At 49.2% G+C, this 16,970-nt stretch overlaps 3 protein-coding genes across 4 annotated transcripts in view; 2 read left to right on the top strand and 1 right to left on the bottom strand.

Moving 5' to 3' along the window:
* Nucleotides 1–16,970, top strand: part of LOC142198394 (uncharacterized) — a 1,100,421-nt gene that overhangs the window by 11,263 nt on the left and 1,072,188 nt on the right. The gene's annotated exons all lie outside the window — the stretch shown is intronic.
* LOC142198397 (uncharacterized) overlaps nt 1–16,970 on the bottom strand; it is a 112,808-nt gene that overhangs the window by 41,429 nt on the left and 54,409 nt on the right. The gene's annotated exons all lie outside the window — the stretch shown is intronic.
* The window catches only part of LOC142198418 (uncharacterized), a 33,451-nt gene that overhangs the window by 11,226 nt on the left and 5,255 nt on the right, over nt 1–16,970 (top strand). The gene's annotated exons all lie outside the window — the stretch shown is intronic.

Genomic DNA, 16,970 nt, shown 5'->3' with positions numbered 1-16,970 from the left:
GACTGGTCACTGTATTACAGACCCCGCTTATCTCTCTATATTATAAAAATGAAATGTCTATCTGTCCGTCTGTTCTTTATGAGCAACCAAATGACTGCACCAATCTTCACCAAATTTGGCACACAGATACTTCAGGTATCCTGGAAGGTTTTAGGTTGGGTCTCAGCTCTCTAGGATATACCATTCCTAAGATACAGTTTTCCCAAAATAATGACCTGCATTAGCCAATACAAACCTGCAAGTCTTTCACTCATACATGGTCCCCCCCCTCCCCCCCAGCCTTAACTAGCATCCCTTTTTAGGGAACCTTCCACCTGTTCAAAAAATATAAAAATCCAGCCCTGGAAACGCATTAAAATAAAACGTAACTTATAATCGTCCATTTATAGAATAAGCCCCAAACAATAGCGCTCCGTCCAATAAATAACAAGGAGCAGAAAAAAAAATATATATACAGTACAGACCAAAAGTTTGGCCACACCTTCTCATTCTGTGAGTTTTCTGTATTTCCAAGACTATGACAATTGTAGATCACACTGAGGCATCAAAACTCAGAAGTCAGACATGTGGGATTATAGACTTACCAAACAGTGTGACACAACTGGCAATCTGTCTTCTATTCTTGCTTCCTTTTGCTCTGATTCCTGCTTTGCACACTCTTGGCATTCTCTTGATAAGCTCCATGAGGTAGTCACCGGGAATGGTCTTCCAACAGTCTTGAAGGAGTTCCCAGAGATGCTTAGCACTTGTTGGCCCTTTTGCCTTCACTCTGCGGTGCAGCTCACCCCAAACCATCTGGATTGGGTTCAGGTCTGGTGACTGTGGAGGCCGGGTCATCTGGTGTAGCCCCCCCCCCCCCCATCACTTTCCTTCTTGGTCATATAGCCCTTACACAGCCTGGAGGTGTTTGGGGTTATTGTCCTGTTGAAAAATAAATGGTGGTCCAACTACACACAAACCGGATGGAATTGGCATGCCGCTGCAAGATGCTGTGGTAGCCATGCTGGGTCAGTATAAATCCCCAACAGTGTCACCAGCTTGGCCCCCCCACACCATCACACCTCCTCCTCCATGCTTCACGGTGGGAACCAGGCATGTAGAGTCCATGCGTTCACCTTTTCTGTGTCGCACAGACACGGTGGTTGGAACCAAAGATCTCAAATTTGGACTCATCAGACCTTGGCACAGATTCCCACTGGTCTAATGTCCATTCCTTGTGGTCTCTTCTGCTTGTTGCCGGTCCTTAGCAGTGCTTTTCTAGCAGCTATTTTACCATGAAGGCCGGCTGCTGCACAAAGTCTCCTCTTACCAGTTGTTGTAGAGATGTGTCTGCTGCTAGAACTCTGTGTGGCATTGACCTGCTCTCTAATCTGAGCTGCTGGTAACCTGCGATTTGTGAGGCTGGTGACTTGGATGAACTTCTCCTCCGCAGCAGAGGTGACTCTTGGTCTTCCTCTCCTGGGGCGGTCCTTATCCTCCACAGCAGAGGTGACTCTTGGTCTTTGTTTCCTGGGATGGTCCTTATCCTCCGCAGAGGTGACTCTAGGTCTTCCTTTCCTGGGTTGGTCCTTATCCTCCGCAGCAGAGGTGACTCTTGGTCTTCCTTTCCTGGGTTGGTCCTTATCCTCTGCAGCAGAGGTGACTCTTGGTCTTCATTTCCTGGGGTGGTCCTCATCCTCCGCAGCAGAGGTGACTCTTGGTCTTCCTTTCCTGGGTTGGTCCTTATCCTCTGCAGCAGAGGTGACTCTTGGTCTTCGTTTCCTGGGGCGGTCCTCATCCTCCGCAGCAGAGGTGACTCTTGTTCTTCCTTTTCTGGGTTGGTCCTCATCCTCCGCAGCAGAGGTGACTCTTGGTCTTCCTTTCCTGGGGTGGTCCTCATGTCATCCAGTTTCTTTGTAGCGCTTGATGGTTTTTGCAACTGCACTCGGGGACACTTTCAAAGTTTTCCCAATTTTTCGGACTGACTGACCTTCATTTCTTAGCCACTTCAGTACCGGCCAATTTGTGCTCCAGGACCAGATACATTTTAGGTTTATTTTGTATGTGCGGTTTTGAGGGCTTTAACATTTTTCTCGTATGTCTCAGTCATCTAATTTTTGCGTCTTTTTTTCGGGGGCACATAGGGCTTTATTTTTATGTTTTTATTTTCGAATGTGTTTTTATTTTTATATCCGGGAAAATATTAACATAATAGGAGGGAAATTGTGTCTGGTTTTCAATTTATTTATTTTTTTTAATTTTATTTAATGACACAGTGTCACTGAAAAACTAGTTTTTCCTCTCCGTTACGGTAATTTTTATTTTGTATGGTGTCGTCGGGGGTGGGGCTATAACCTTAAATAACGGCTTTTTATTAGCGTATTTTTTTAATTTTATTTACATTTTTTTAAACTTTTTTTATTTATTTATTTATTTATTTATTTTCAGATTGTGTCCCCATAAGGTGATAAGAGACCTTTGGGGACATCTGATCACTTTTTTTTTGTATTGGAGGCTGATTTCCCCTGTAACTGAGGCTGGTACATTTAGCCTCCTGCATGCTGCTATACACGGTATACAGAGCTGATCTCTGTCCTGTCCACAGTATACAGAGCTGATCTTGGTCCTGTAGGACCCAGCAGCTCTTGCAAGACGCTGCTCCCGGCAGATCACGTGACCACCGGGTCAGGGCGGCCGCATCATGGCGGCACCCATAACCGTGTATACAGCGCTCATTGAGCGCTGTATACACAGTGATTGAGAAGGCAGGGAAGGGAATAAACCTTCCCTGCTATTTCTCTGGGAGCTCCAGCTGAAGTTACAGCCGCTCCCACCTTCAGTAGCTGCACGATCTCCGTGCAGCTGCTGTGTTCTGATTGAACGTACCGGTACGTCCTGTCAGAACTAGGCAACCACTTCCCGGACGTTTATAGTCTATGGGCGGTCCGGAAGTGGTTAAAGTAATGATGGCCACTCGTTTTTCTTTACTTAGCTGCTTTTTTCTTGCTGTAATACAAATTCTAAGAGTCTATTCAGTCGGACTATCAGCTGTGTATCCTGTACCTGACTTCTGCACAACACAACTGATGGTCCCAACCCCATTTATAAGGCAAGAAATCCCACTTATTACACCTGACAGGGCACACCTGTGAAGTGAGAACCATTCCCGGTGACTACCTCATGGAGCTCATCAAGAAAATGCCAAGAGTGTGCAAAGCAGGAATCAAAGCAAAAGGAAGCGAGAATAGAAGACAGATGGTCAGTGGTGTCACACTGTTTATAATCCCACATGTCTGTCTTCTGAGTTTTGATGCCGTCAGTGTCATCTACAATTGTCATAGTCATGGAAATAACAGGATTTTGGTGTAACTCGCCTGTAAAATCCTTTACTCGTTGTTTCACTGGGGGACACAGTTACCATGGGTAGAGACCTGGTCATTAGGAGGCAGACACTAGGAAAGAAAAAACTGTTGGCTCCGCCTACACAGGCTATACTCTCCCACTGACAGTGCAGAGGGTATAGTAGGAGAGAGTCCAAAAACAAGAATATGGAACCAATCACCAAGTACAAACCTAAATTTGCGAAGAAATAAAACCCCATACATCAAATATTCCAACGGGTGGGACCTGTGTCCCCCAGTGAAACAATGAGAGAAGGATTTTACAAGGCGAGTACACCAAAATCCTGTTTTCTCGTAATATTTCACTGGGGGGCACAGTAACCATGGGACGTCCAACAGCAGTCCCCGAGGGAGGGAAAAACACAGTCCTGAGAACAATTGGCACACTGCCGCTTGCAGCCCCCTCCGACCAACTGGCATTGGCAGAAGACACAGAAGAGATCTGGTAACAATTTGGTGAAAAAAAGTGAACAGAAAACAGCTCTGCACCAGCAAACTGAAGCCAAACAGCCCCGGAGGCACCGACCGCCCTGGTAGCGTAAGCTGCTACACAGAAGGGTAAATCATTACCCTTTAGCTAACAAGGCTTCCAAATAACAGACCGGATCCATCTAGAAATGGACCCCCTGAAAGCGGCAAGCCCTTCCTAGATCCCTCTGGAAGATAAAAAAAAAAATGACCAACACAGCGCCAAAGAGGTTCTGTGAGAGTCTGAAAAACCGGCCACCCGGAACAACCTACAGGCAGTGGAAGGCGCTTACAAGGGAGCTTAGGCTCCGGCCAAACAGACGGCAAGACAATGTCCTCACTAATGAGACTAGCGGATGCCACTTAGTAAGAAATGATGATGGAAGAAGAAGACCACCTTGTCCTGTGAAGAACCAAGGATGGAAAACTGGCACGGCAAACCGCCAGCTCAGAGGCCTACAACAAGAAGTAATAGCAAAGAGAAGCGGAGCGAGCTTTACTTTAGAGGCTCAAAGGATGAGCCTGAAGTACCTCAAGAATGAGGTAAAGATATTAAGGATCAACTGGAAGCCGGAAGGAGGAACAGGCTGCGCCACACCCTGGGAAACTTTTCTATAACTGAGCACGGAAAATCCGGGCCTACTGGAAGAGAAAAGGAAGTGCAAGGAGAAGTCAAAACCCTGATCCAACCCAACTGAAGAACACCAGGATCCTGGGCGAGAAAAAGACGATAATCTACAGTTCCGCGCCAGCAGAGATAAGACTACCAAGAGCAATGGAAAATGTTTGCTGACTGAAGCTTCCCTGGCCTAAATTAAAAAAGAAAAACAGGCCCAGAAAATAATTCGGCCTCAACAGCCTCATCGTTAGACTTAGCTAACGAAAGGGGAGGTGGAGGGTCCCTAGGAGAGCAGATCCTCCCGCAGAGGAGCAGGTCAGGGCGTCTGCCAATAGAACCATAAGGTCTGTGTACTAGCCAGACAGGGCCAGTATGGAGCCACCTCGATGGCAGGAATCTTCTCGACCATGAGTCCCTTGAAAGTCTGAGGAGACAGAAAGAGGGAGAAATAGATACCTGAACTGAATAACCCCCACCAGGGAATCACAAGAGCATTGAACAAAACGCCTGAGGATTCCTGCATCTGGCCATGCATAGAAGAACCTTGAGGTTAAAACAGAAGGCCACAAAAAAACGGCCTGGCTCTTGAACACGCCCCGGATAGTTAAAAAGGCGACGGCAGTGGAACAGTTGAGCTGAGAATGAGCCAGCAACCCCAGAAAAAGGGTGTTCAGGGTACAGAGTGTGAAAGAAGGCCCTCAGTTCCAACTGATAAACTGGAGGGAGGATTCCTTCCTGACCATCGTTCCAGAACATTCTGGACTAGTAACCCTGCATCCCCCGAAAGCTAGCGTCTGCAATGACAGCTGCCGTGTATGAAAGACAAGGCATCCCAAGGATAAAATCAAGAGGGGAGCGCCATACATCAAGTTCAATCCAGCTGAACCATTGAAGAACCATAGAGATCTGCAACTGGAGAGATTGTCCGTCCTGTAGAGGAGCCTTGACTAGAAGATCTTCCAGGTACGGTACAACAGCCACACCTCTTGGGCGGAACAAGCCATGAGAGGGGACAGTGCAATGCACAAAGGAATTCACCCAGTTCCATAAAGGCAACTACAAATAGCAGAGACTCGATGGGAAAGATTAGAACTTTGAACAAACCTGTTGAGAGACTTCAGGTCCAGAATGGAACAGAGAGAGACGTTCCTTCTTTGGAACAGTCAGTAGGCTGAAACCGAACCCTAGAATATAGAGAAGATATTCCTTTAATAGTCCCACAATGGGGAAATTTCAGTGATACAGTTTCATAGATGGTCCAGTAGTATATAACAAGAGAGGAAAACACATACAGGCTCATGGCAGATGGAGAAATCCTTGGAATCATAGCAACTAAAAAAGAAAGAAAACAGACACACTGCAGGATCGTTTAGTTCTCTGTGCGGATTGATGTTAATAATACAGCCAAATGTGGTTTGAGGACACGAGGAGGGGGGTCACAGCATGTAGATATAACAAGCAAAAAACATTTTGCAGAGGTGGGGGACATATGCAGCTATCATGATAACGTGGTAGTTCTTTGGTACGTAGTGAGATCTCCTGCTCACAGCTGATAGTTTATTATTATTATTTATTATTGTTTATTTATATAGCACCATTAATTCCATGGTGCTTTACATTTGGGGGTTACATACAATTCACAAAATATACAGGTACATATCATACTAATAGTGATCGGCTGGCACAGTGGGGTAGAGGGCCCTGCCCGCGAGGGCTTACAATCTATGAGGGAAGGGGGGTAGAGACAGAAGGAGAGGGGGAGACTGTGCAGATGGGGGTGCGGTGATAGTGTTATTGGAGGTTGTAGGCCTTCCTGAATAGGTGAGTCTTCAGGGCCTTCTTGAATCCTGTGATTGTGGGGGTCAGTCTTATGTGTCGTGGTAAGGAGTTCCAGAGTATGGGGGATGCACGGGAGAAGTCTTGGAGACGGTTGTGTGAGGAGCAGATGAGGGCAGAGCGGAGTAGGACGTCGTTGGAGGATCTGAGGTTACGTGTGGGCAGGTAGCGGGAGATGAGGTCAGAGATATATGGAGGGGACAGGTTGTGGATGGCTTTGTATGTTAGCGTTAGTAGCTTGAACTCAATTCACTGGGCTATGGGTAACCAGTGAAGGGACTGGCAGAGGGGAGCAGCCGATGAAGATCGGGGGGTGAGGTGGATTAAGCGAGCAGCACAGTTTAAGGTGGACTGGAGGGGGGCGAGGGTGTTTGCCGGGAGTCTATGCAGAAGGGTGTTGCAGTAGTCTAAGCGGGAGATTATGAGGGCCTGGACGAGCATCTTGGTAGTATCTGGGGTGAGGAAGGAGCGGATTCGGTGGATGTTCTTGAGCTGGAGGCGGCAGGAAGTGTTGAGGGCTTGAATATGTGGTTTGAAGGATAAGTCGGAGTCCAGGGTTACCCCAAGGCATCGGGCCTGTGGGACAGGGGTAAGTGGGGTTCCATTAACTTTGATAGATGGGTCAGGTGGAGGGGCCATACAGGATGGGCTGAAGATGATAAACTCTGTTTTCTCCATGTTGAGTTTGAGAAAGCGGGAGGAGAGGAAGGAGGCTACGGCTGCTAAACAGTCTGGAACTCTGGCCAACAGGGAGGTAATGTCTGGTCCAGAGATATATATTTGGGTGTCGTCGGCATAGCAATGGTACTGAAAGCCATGGGATTCTATGAGTTGGCCCAGGCCAAGGGTGTAGATGGAGAACAGGAGGGGTCCTAGGACGGAGCCTTGGGGGACACCTACAGAGAGAGGGTGTGGTGAGGAGGTGGTGTGCGAGTGGGAGACGCTGAATGTGCGGTCAGAGAGGTATGAGGAGATCCAGGAATGGGCCAGGTCTGAGATACCAAGGGATGAGAGAATTTCTGACAGGAGGGAGTGGTCAACTGTGTCAAAGGCAGAGGAGAGGTCGAGGAGGAGGAGGACAGAGTAATGGCGCTTGGCTTTGGCGGTTAGCAGGTCATTAGTGACTTTTGTTAGGGCAGTTTCAGTGGAGTGCCGGGGTCTGAATCCTGACTGAAGTATGTCAAAGAGCAGGTTGGACGAGAGATAGGAGGAGAGTTCTGAGTGGACGTGTTGTTCGAGAAGTTTTGAGGCGTACGGGAGCAGTGAGATGGGGCGATAGTTGGCAGGAGAGGACGGGGCGAGGGACGGTTTCTTAAGTATAGGAGTGACAGTGGCGTGTTTGAAGGCTGAGGGGAAGGATCCATTGGTTAGGGATAGATTGAAGAGATGGATTAGGGCTGGAGTAATAACTTCAGTGAGCTTGGGGATGAGATGTGATTGAATCGGGTCGAGCGCACAGGAGGTGAGGTGAGATTTGGAGATTAGGGAGGAGAGTTTTTCATCAGTGATGGAGGAGAAACAGGTCAGGGATGGGGAGCAGCGAGTAGTTGGGTGGATGGATTGTCGGGGGAGTAGGGTGAGGCTGTCTCTGATGGTGTCAATTTTAGTTTTAAAGTAGGAGGCGAAGTCGTCAGCTGAGATAAGTGATGTCGGAGGAGGGGGCGGGAGGACGGAGGAGGGAGTTGAAGGTGGAGAATAGCTGTTTAGGGTTGCGAGAGAGTGCGGATATGAGTGTGGTGAAGTAGACCTGCTTGGCGGCGGTGAGTGCGTTCTTAAATGAGAGAACTGCCTCTTTGTACCTGAGGAAGTCCTCCTGGGAGTGGCTTTTCTTCCAGAGGCGCTCTGCAACCCGCGAGGCACGTCTCAGTTTTTTAGTCTGGTCAGTGTGCCAGGGTTGTCTATTGGTTGGTCGGGCTCTGGAGTTTGTGTAGGGGGCTACAGAATCAAGGGCTGAGGTAATGGTGGTATTATAGAAGGCAGCAGCGGCATCTGTGTCCTGGATTGAGGATATGTCAGCGAGTGGTAGGAGAGAGTCTGAGAGGGTGCAGGTGTCAAGGCGGTTGAGGTTCCTGCGGGGGCGTGGTGGTTTAGAGAGTGGGGGGTCCGTTGGAGAAGAGAGGGCAGAGAACGTTAGCAGGTTGTGGTCAGAGAGCGTGGATGGAGAGTTAGAGAGGCTGCATATGGAGCAGAGGCGGGTGAATATTAGGTCTAGTGTGCCCCCCTTTGTGTGGGTGGCAGAAGAGGACCAGAGGGAGAGACCAAAGGAGGTGGTGAGGGACAAGAGACTGGAGGCGGAAGGGTGGTCTGTGTTAATGGGGATGTTGAAATCCCCCATGATGATGGTGGGGGTGTCTGTAGATAGGAAGTGTGTGAGCCAGGTGGTGAAGTGGTCGATAAAAGCAGCGGTAGGTCCTGGCGGTCGGTATATGACGGCTAGTCGGAGGTTGGCGGGTGAGTAGATACGAACAGAATGCACTTCAAAGGAGGGGGGGCTAAGGGCAGGTAGCGCATGGATAGGGGCAAATGAACACTTGTCTGACAGGAGGACGCCTACGCCTCCGCCAGGTTTGTTGTTGGGGCGGGGAGTATGTGAGAATTGCAGACCTCCATAGGCGAGTGCAGCGGGGGAGGCGGTGTCTGAGGGGGTCAGCCATGTTTCTGTGAGACAGAGAAATGTAAGATCATTGAGAATGAAAAGGTCGTGGATGTAGGTAAGTTTATTACATACGGAGCGGGCATTCCACAGTGCACCGGGGAGGGCAGGGGGAGGGGTAGGAGTGAGTGAGATTGGTTTGAGGTTTCGGGGGTTCCGTGCTCTAGCACCAGTTGTGGGGAAATGGCTGACAGTGGAGATTTGCTGTGGAGGTCCAGGGTTAGGAGATATGTCACCAGAAGTAAGGAGGAGCAGGGAGAGTGACAGCAGGTGTAGGTAGGAGAGGCTGCGGGGGGGGGGGGGGGTTGTATGTGTCTGGGGCAGAAAGCCTGCAGGTTTGTGAGGAGCTGTGCAGAGAAAGTTATATGGTGGGGTAGGAGAGAGGGAGAGATGAGGATTTCTTTACTGACCAGACTGGTTTGGGGTGGAAAGGTGGTTTTTACAAGGAGTGGGAGAACAACAGTGATTGAAATGAGAAACATGTCTGGTAGACAAGTGAGCAGTTTGCAGCAGTTGGATTATGTTACCTTCTGTTCCCTTCTGGTTTAATTCTGGTATAATTCTGAAGTCTACACTTAGATGCACACTGGATGGCACACTGGATGCAGAATGACCAAGGCCAGAATGACCTAAGCTATTACATTTATACAAGCCAGAGTTTGTAAGATCTCTATCAGGTGTGAATAGGGGTGTGCATATAAGCAGACACAATCAGGCCCGATCAAAGAACAGGAAATGGTACACAGCAGGGAATTACAGACAGCTATCGCAAGTGATATAGTGGCTACAGAGACATATAGACATACCAGCAGAATGAATGAATGAATGGTAATAGCAGGGATACAGTTTAAGCAGGATACAGGAATGAGGCTGGAGTTATTTGTTCATGTGAGATAGACATACCAGCAGAATGAATGAATGAATGGTAATAGCAGGGATACAGTTTAAGCAGGATACAGGAATGAGTAGATAGTTTGGTATCTTGCATCAGCGCTTTTGTCCATTAACCACAAAAAATGCCCCAAATGTCCTTCATCACAAGCCCTCCTCCTCCTCCTCCTTTCTTCTTACCACTGTGTTCTACTGCCCCAAAGAAGTCTGAAGCCATCCAGGTATACAGGGTGCTGCTCTCTTGCCAAGCTTCCATAACTCCTGGGGTAGGTGGGTGATGGTAGGTTCCCAGGCTGTAACAGAGTCCCACGTGTCCACAGTAATAGAAAGAAATACCAGTCAGCTGTAGCATCTTCACACATCAGCAATAGACGCCAAAAATCATCTCCTTGAAAAAAGAAGTCCGCATTTCCATGTAGGTTTCTCCTCCATTCCGCATGGTGTCCATGCTGTCCTTAGCTCCTGGGGGGATGGTAAACAGGTACATGTGTACACACAGGAAACCAGCTGAACCAGGTCTTGAGTCATTGTCCATGCTTTACAATAGAAACAAAATACTCCACAAGGTCTTCCATTCGATTTATAGTTGCTAATTCATAGTGCTAGTTTGCTTGGTTACAGGATTCTTGAAGATACAGAGAAAAAGAGTGAGAAAGGAAAAGAAAGGAAAGGATAAAGGTTGCTCCCAGCTTGGAGCCCTGTATCAAGGCAGCCACTAAGGCGCCAGGAAGACTATAGATATATATAGAGAAGCAGGCACAGATGCAATCACCGCCTGCTGCTGAAGCCCCCCGAACCCAGGCAAGCCAAATCTTCCAGAAGGCGAGTCGATGATTCCTCATTCGAGGCTCCCCGGACAGGGGAAGACCTAAATACACATTGGGGCTATACAGATCAGACCAAAAAGGCAGAGCAGGTACGCCAGGCAGGTCTGGGCTAGAGAGAAGGCTTCTTGGAGCGTGAATCCAGGAGATTGCCCCCCGCAGAGGAAGACCTGATGCCCTGAACTCCTCAGAGGAAGCAGGAAACTTCAACCTCCAGTCGCTGCTTCAAGCTCTTCACAAAGGGACAGCTCTGTTCACCAAAACGGGGAAGAGCAACCACAATCATCAAGGAAACAGGGTCAATAAATAGTGTGACACATAGCTCCACATCAGCAGCGGCTTAGGCAATACCTGCAAGCCACTAAAAGGGAAGCATCACATAGGCACACAGAAGCATATAGAAAACTGCTCCACCAGAAACTGATAGTCCTGCAGAGCTGACACCTCAGCCAGATGCCCTCAGCTGATTGCCGCAGCTGATACAATTAACCCAGTATGCAGCAAAAGGAGGAACGCTGGTAATCCTGCAGAGCTGACTCATCAGCCCTCAGCTGATTGCCCCAGGCACGGTCCTGAAGTGGCCAGAAAGGATGCACAAAACCAGTCGCAGACAAAAACCACTTAGCCGCAACGTCCAGCGTACTAACAGTTGGATCACTGAGAGAGGCAAAGTTACCTAGAGGCCAAAGGGCAGCCCAGAAATCTGGCAATGGCCGACTCGGTCCACCCAGAAGAAGAAACAGCACATCTGATCTCCTGGAACAACCAGGGTACGTGCTGGATGAATCACCATTTCTGCCGAATATAGTTAATGGCTAGTGAATGGTTAATAAAAACTAAGACGTACGGCAGCTATGCGGAAGGAAATGCCCTCGAGCCCTCTGTCAGATGAATAGTATCACAAACTGTATGGGCAACTCCTGCGTAGCATTGCTACCATGTGCCTAGCTGAAACTCCGGCTCGGAGTCAGAGGCGTCCTTGGAAAAAGCAGAGTAAGCAGGGGGCAATATTCACCTGCGCAATGGCCCTAGCGCCCTTGATTCTTAGACGAATATCACGGACTACACGGACATGCTTCTGCATAGCAGCTGCTACCAATGTGCCTGGCTGGAACTCCGGTTAGGAGTCAGCATCGTCACCCGAATATGCAGCGTAAGCAGGAGGAGACTAGATCCACCTTTCCTAGGGGAACCATGTGCAGATCCTCTGGCTTGCCGAAACAAATAGAGCAAGCAGGAGGAGACTTTCTCCTGAGCAACAGCCCTAGGGTTCTCCGTGTCTGAAGAGAATCGCAAATATCACGGGCAAACTCCTGCATAATAGTTGCTCCCAATGTGCCCGGCTAGAACTCCGGCTAGGAGTTAGCGGCGTCCCCAAAAACACAGAGCAAGCAGGGGGAGATGTCGTCCTGAGCCACAGCCCTAGGGTTCTCTATTATTTGGAAATATCCCAACTTGTACAGACAAACTCCTGCTTAGCAGGTGGTACCAATGTGCCTGGCCAGAACTCCGGTTTGGAGTCAGAAGCGTCCCCAAATTAAACAACAGTAAGCAGGATTTCCGAGCCCGCTGGCCAGCACCGCAACTGACTGTGCAAACAGAGGCATCTATTTGGGCGGGCAACATCTCCAAGACACCACCATAGACTGATCAAGTCTGGCCAAGTTACTTAAGACTGAGGAGGAATGCCCAAACCCTGAAATACGCAAAACGTGACAACAGCAGGGGCAATGGGACCCAGGGACACTCCATATGTTAGCAAGTATGGCAGTAAAAAGAATAACCCCAAAGGGGCACCTACCAAACCACTGGAAGGAGACCCTCCTCACCGCTGCAGACGAGCTGCACAAAAAGCTGAAACTGCAAAAAGAAGAACAGACCTTAGACATGAGGACATTAGCCAAGACCTTCCCTGCAAGATTCCAGCACAAAGAGGCAGGAGGAAACACCCAGGCCCGCCTACTGCCCCAAGGGCAGCCTCCAGGGCTCAGGAAAGCCCGGGAATGAGCCAGGTCCTAATGCGGCCTACTGCCTGGGGAAGCCACAGCCTCGAGTAGAGGCCACCGCCAACGCCCGATCCCCGAACCGCGCACTCAGTCTTGGCCGCCCGGAAGCCCAGGGAGCTGCGGGAACCAGCACGGCCTCGCGTAGACGCCGCGGCTGCCCGTGCACCGGCCACACAAGGGGAGACCGGACACAGCAGAAGCTAGCTTCAGTAGAATCCATGGCTGCCACAGGGAGCCGGAAGAGAGGCCGGGGCATGGTGGGGCCTAGTGCATCCAATCCCCGTCGGCGAAGCCGCCAGTGTAACCTCCCTGGCTAGACCCAAAAGGAAGGGGAACCCAGAGAGCTAGGGCACACCCTCTATTCCCCCACACCCGCCATGACCCCAGGGCACGGGGGAAGACAGAAAAGGGGGGGGGAAGAGGGGAAGAGAAAGTACTTACCTCTGCCCTCTAATACTTACCGGTCTGGCGTCTTCAGGCGCCACAGACTCTCCACCTCAGTGATACCTCGCACCAAAGGTGGGGTCACCGAAATCCAACCGTCAATGCAGCAACAGGGGACTGGGTGACTGCGGGGCGCTCTGTACTAGAGCGATTGCGCCCGCAGGGGGTAGCACTAGTGTAGCATATACACTGATAACCCCCTGCCCCTGAAAAGAAAAACGATGCAAGACAGAGACCTCCTACGACACTAGGAAAAAAACTGACTGAGTGCACTGTCAGTGGGAGGGGATAGCCTGTGTAGGTGGAGCCAACTGTTTTTTCTTTCCTAGTGTCCGCCTCCTAATGACCAGCTCTATACCCCATGGTTACTGTGTCCCCCAGTGAAATATTACGAGAAACAGAAAACTCTTTGAATGAGAAGGTGTGGCCAAACTTTTGGTCTGTACTGTATATGCAAAAAAATAAAATACAAAAAATTATTAATTATACGCAGGGTTTTTTTATTGTAATTTTTTTTTATTTTTGCAAATATTTTTTTCTGTGTATTTATTTTTATTTCTGCGCACTCCTCCCTCTATTTCATGTGATTTTTGCACCAATATTTTATCTCCGTAAGTTATACATTTAATATTTGATTTCTTGACATTGGGGTGAGTTGATGTATGTGACGCCTATAGCGCAGGATCGGTGCTCGGGACATTATTATTGGTCTTTAGATTGATCACATGATCGGCCCCCGGGTGACACGGCTGGCTTTGTTGCTCGGCGCTTACATACCGGGGTCGCTGCTCCATCTTGGATTACCGCTCCTCATATTCTCCTTCCCCATCATTATGCCGACATTCAGGGTTCGGGGTTCTCTGGTTTGGGATGTATTTGCCATGTCTGACTTTCCATGAGCAGCGCTGACCAGGTCTTGTACTAATGTCTTCTATACATGTTTATTGCGTGTCTGATCATATTGCGTGTCCATGCTGCAATGTATTTGGGGTATATACACAGGGGTCTCTGTGTTTTGTTCTGTATGTGAAGGGTTAATCACACCAGCGGGCGGCCATATTGGATCCAGGATGACAAGTACAATATAACTTTGTGGAGTTCTCGCCTTTTCTAACATGAGTTATGAGTAGAGATGAGCAAATAGTATTATAAACTGCAGTTTCGTATTCCCCGCTCCATAGGAATGAATGGGAGCGGCCGGTGCTTAACCCCTTGCTGCGCCCGCTCCCATTCATTCCTATGGGAGCGAGGTATTTGAAACTGTTTCGAATACTAATTGAATCAACTCTAGTTATGAGTAAGAAGCCACAGGCCTGAAAACGCGTCAGGATTGCCTGTCTGTCTGTAATGCGACATGTTTTTTTGTGTTTGTTTTCATGAATTCTTATTAGACACATTGTTTCTGCTCCTTGTTGTTTATTGGACGGAGCGCTATTGTTTGGGGCTTATTCTAATAATGGACTATTAAAGGTTACGTTTTATTATAACGCGTTTCCAGAGCTGGATTTTTTATACTTTCTGTATATGATGATGATGATTATTGTTTATATAGCGCCAATAATCCCAAGTGCTGTACATTATTATATTAATCCCATGGTGCTTTACATTTGGGGGTTACATACAATACACAGAATATACAGGTAGATATAATACTAACAATGACTGACTGGCACAGTGGGGTAGAGGGCCCTGCCTGCGAGGACTTACATTCTATGAGGGAGGGGTAGAGACAGAAGGAGAGGGGGAGACTGTACAGATGGGGGTGCGGTGATAGTGTTATTGGTGGGTGTAGGCCTTCCTGAATAGGGGAGTCTTCAGGCCCTTCTTGAAGCCTGTGATTGTGGGGGTCAGTCTTATGTGTCTTGGTAAGGAGTTCCAGAGTATGGGGGATGCACGGGAGAAGTCTTGGAGACGGTTGTGTGAGGAGCGGATGAGAGCAGAGCAGAGTAGGAGGTCGTTGGAGGATCTGAGGTTACGTGTGGGCAGGTAGCGGGAGATGAGGTCAGAGATATATGGAGGGGACAGGTGAGGATGAGGTCAGAGATATATGGAGGGGACAAGTGAGGTCAGAGATATATGGAGGGGACAGGTGAGGATGAGGTCAGAGATATATGGAGGGGACAGGTTGTGGATGGCTTTGTATGTTAGCGTTAGTAGCTTGATCTCTATTCGCTGGGCTATAGGTAACCAGTGGAGGGACTGGCAGAGGGGAGCAGCTGATGAAGATCGGGGGGTGAGGTGAATTAAACGAGCAGCACAGTTTAAGGTGGACTGGAGGGGGGCAAGGGTGTTTGCTGCGAGTCCATGGAGAAGGGTGTTGCAGTAGTCTAAGCGGGAGATTATGAGGGCCTGGACGAGCATCTTGGTAGTTTCTGGGGTGAGGAAGGAGCGGATTCGGTGGATGTTTTTGAGTCAGCAGAAGCAGGAAGTGTTGAGGGTTTGAACATGTGACTTGAAGGATAGGTCTGAGTCCAGGGTTACCCCAAGGCATCGGGCCTGTGGGACAGTGGTAATTGTGGTTCCATTAACTTTGATAGATGGGTCAAGTGGAAGGGCCATACAGGGTGGGGGGAAGATGATGAACTCAGTTTTCTCCATATTGAGTTTGTGAAAGCGGGAGGAGAGGAAGGAGGCTACGGCCGCTAAACAAGCTGGAACTCTGGCCAGCAGGGAGGTAATGTCAGGTCCAGAGTTGTAGATCAGGGTGTCATCGGCATAGCAATGGTACTGGAAACCATGAGATTCTGAGAGTTGGTCCAGGCCTAGGGTGTAGATGGAGAACAGAAGGGGTCCTAGGACGGAGCCTTGGGGACACCTACAGAGAGAGGGTGAGGTGAGGAGGTGGTGTGCGAGTGGGAGACGCTGAATGTGCGGTCGGTGAGGTATGAGGAGATCCAGGAAAGGGCCAAGTCTTAGATTCCAAGGGATGAGAGAATTTCTAACAGGAGGGAGTGGTTAACTGTGTCAGAGGAGAGGTCAAGGAGGACCAGGACAGAGGAGAGGTCAAGGAGGACAGAGTAATGGCGCTTTGCTTTGGCGGTTAGCAGGTCATTAGTGACTTTTGTTAGGGCAGTGTCAGTGGAGTGCCGGGGTCTGAAGCCTGACTGGAGTCTGTCACAGAGCAGGTTGGAGGAGAGATAGGAGGAGAGTTCGGAGTGGACGTGTTGCTCAAGCAGTTTTGAGGCGTACGGGAGCAGTGAGGTGGGACGATAGTTGGATGGGGAGGATGGGGCGAGGGACGGTTACTTAAGTATAGGTGTGACTGTGGCGTGTTTGAAGGCGGATAGGAAGGATCCATTGGCTAGGGATAGGTTGAAGAGATGGGTTAGGGCCGGAGAAATGACTTCAGTGAGTTTGGGGATGAGATGTGACTGGATCGGGTCGAGCACGCAGGAGGTGAGGTGGGATTTAGAGATTAGGGAGGAGAGTTTTTTGTCAGTGATGGTGGAGAAACAGGTCAGAGATGAGAAGCAGATTTCACCCCGAGCCGAGGGATTGATTCCCAGCTGATATAGATCCACCTTCTATTAGTTTCGGGGGGCTGGGGTCCTCTTTTTTTGTGTTCTAACCTTCCACCTGTGACTGGGATGGCATCGGGCAGATTCTTCTCGGGTTCACAGGAGCTGAAACCATAACGGGCCCTTGAGATTTACAGCAAGTTCTTGGACCGGCCCTGTCTTACAGCCTCACACTCTGCTCGGCGTCTGCTCCATAGTGGAAGCCATTACTGTAAGGCTTTCTATCTGTTATGGAATCGCCTCTAAAGCAGTTCCCGAAACTGCAGCAACTGGAAGATAACAGAGAGCAGAAGAAGACGCTCCCTAAATCTCATAGTGCCCTCATCTAAGG

This window comes from Leptodactylus fuscus, chromosome 3, assembly GCF_031893055.1.
Source record: "Leptodactylus fuscus isolate aLepFus1 chromosome 3, aLepFus1.hap2, whole genome shotgun sequence".
NCBI lineage: Eukaryota > Metazoa > Chordata > Amphibia > Anura > Leptodactylidae > Leptodactylus > Leptodactylus fuscus.
The sequence above is the reverse complement of the archived record's forward strand: the minus strand, read 5'-3'. Positions and strand labels throughout refer to the sequence as shown.